The following is a 2687-nucleotide window of genomic DNA, read 5'->3' as shown; positions in this document are numbered from 1 at the left end:
GACCTCCGCGCTCCCGCCCCGCCGGGCCCGGCCCCCGCCCCGCCCGCCGCCGGGCCCGGGGCGCGCGGAGCCGCCGCTGCGCGCCGCTTCACTGCCCGAGGAGAAAAGCTCCTGCGTTAGCTTCCTAGGAAGCTTTTAGAAATAAAAAACTGTCTGAAGTAACTGATTTATATAAAAAGTAATTACTCTTCTTAATGTATCCATGTTAATGTTTCTTTTTGCTTAGCCGTGCTACACATAATATACATTATTGAAAAATAATTGACACAAGGGAGAACACACACATGAATAAACACCACGACTGTACCCCAAGCACAAAGATCTGCCGGAGTAGTGAGAGCACTTGCAGTGGATACTCATTTCACACTGCTAATAAAGCATAGCCCTCTCCCTCTCTGTGTCACTCACAGTTCATGGATTCTTTCTCTACTGAACAAATAAACGAAAAGCTTCATAAACTTTAGAGCTGAAGCTGCAATGACTTCTCTGTCATGAAGAAGTATTTGCAATCCTACTCTTAGCTTTGACTCATTTTCTTCACAAATGATGCACACCATCATCATTTCAATGTTTTATTTTCAAGGTTCTGCAGTCACAACTATAGGCGAGAAAGCGGAGTTGAATGATGGAGAACATTCACTCCAAGACAGGTGATCCAATGCTTACAAGAGACCTCAGGAGCTGAAGCACAAAGCCCTAAACCCAAGCATAACAGAGCCCAGTCAGCTCTTATTTCACTGCCTTGGGAAGATGCTTGAAGGAATGAGCAATGCTCCTTGCAAGGTGCTGAAGGTTAAAGAGCTGTTTGGCATTGTATACACCTATTTGTAAGTTATACATCAACGTCTATTTGTTGTGCACTGAAACTATTTCCATACAAAGATGATGTCCTTAGGAGCAGCAAAGACAGCGTGTCAGTTTTAGGATAAAGAAGCTTGCAGTAATGGATGAAAAAGCTTGGATGTGTCTTGCTAAAGATCATTTACTCCCTCCCTGGGAAGGAGAGTACTTGGGAAAATGTCACCTGGCAAATAGTAATATATATTTTTTTAAATCTACATGACAAAAATCTCATGAAAATGGGATTAAGGAATTTGGAACAGTTGTAGAAAATCAGAAGACTAATTGAAAAAGTCAATCTTCATTTTTCCTATATGAAAAGTAGTGCCATCTTGACCATTATTATCTACAGTATCTTACAAATTCTTCCACAAAATGCTTACAGTAGTAGCTACAATCAGGTTTAGCCACCCCACAGCACTGCCTTTACTGCCCTTTAAGAAGCAGGCAATAATTCTCACAGCAAAATGCCCCTCAGATAAGTAGCAGTCACTGTGCACTTAGGTTTATTGGAATATGACTGAAGAAAGGCTACCTGACTTTACACTGTATTTTTTCACTCAAGCATTTACAGAAATCAGACCATCAAGCCCCATCAAGGGGCCATGTGTCATTTTCTCTCTTGCAAAATGAGTATTGAAGGATGAATTTGGGTAAGGGTAGGAAAACTGTCATTTAAACCAAACCATAGCAAACATCTGCCTTACTTCAAAGATCTCATTCATGGTTTTCAGAGTCAAGGCAGTACATTGGTTATATTACTAAGGAAATAACAGCTCACATATTACAAGGAAAATCAGCCCATGCTGAGAAAGAAGGGACAGGGCATCTACATAGTTAATTATAGTTAAGGAGACAACACCATGAAAATCCTGTTGCATATAGATAGCAAATACTTTATGTGTGAAGGAAGATTATCCAAACAAAGTACACAGGGGGAAAGAAAAGCCCAAGCAGCTGCTATGGGTGAGAAAATGCTAGAGGGTAAAACTCTGCAGCAGGTCAGACCAGAGCTGCCATGGGACAGAGCAGGAAAACACAAGCACCTTGTCTCCTCTGCTTGCCTCATCTATTGGCAGCTGTAGGAACAGCATCCACCAAATAACGAAAGAAAAACAGGTTCTTACCATTACAGTTTCAACAGAACACCTTGGTGCAGTTTATGCAAAGATCACATAATGCAATCGATTTAAAAGCTAAGGGGAAAGCTACCTCAGGAATACCAGTTGTGAAAGGAATTTAGGTGACAGGAAACCACAGAAGTGAGAAAGCAATGTGAACATGGTCATGTAATTGCTTTTTGGGGGCTTATGTGCCTCCAAAGGAAGTTATTCAACATGTGCATTTTATTGCAGAAACTGAAGTACTAAACAAATTAGTCCTTTAGGAGATAGCAGCTTTCTCCAACCAAGAGCTAAACCAATGATCCTCACAGCAAAGATCACTGGGATGGACACCAAGAGATCACTGCTCCGTGGTAGGCTGTGTCAGTGAGCTGAAATACAGATGCTAATGCATTGAGTTTGAGGTGATGGACCTCTGGCAATAGAAGAACAGAACAGGAATCTGTTACTACAGTTTTGCAGAAAGTTTAAAGCACTTCAGCTACAGCTGAGCAGAGGAATTTCTAGCTCCTGACAATCCTTCTAGTGCAAAGCAAAATAGGATTTCTACAAACATTACTGAGCAAATACAAATGCTTTAGTGCAACAGCAAAGGCTTGGGGTCAGTTGTTTCAGGTTAACAGAAAGGTCCAAGAAAAGCCAGCTCACAGTTTTTCTAAATCCTCTGCTCTTTCCAACCTCCTCAGAGAAAGGTTACCTAGCTCTGGTCTGTCGAGCTACCAC

Source organism: Zonotrichia albicollis, chromosome 6, assembly GCF_047830755.1.
Source record: "Zonotrichia albicollis isolate bZonAlb1 chromosome 6, bZonAlb1.hap1, whole genome shotgun sequence".
NCBI classification, from domain to species: domain Eukaryota; kingdom Metazoa; phylum Chordata; class Aves; order Passeriformes; family Passerellidae; genus Zonotrichia; species Zonotrichia albicollis.
Note: the sequence above shows the minus strand (reverse complement) of the source record.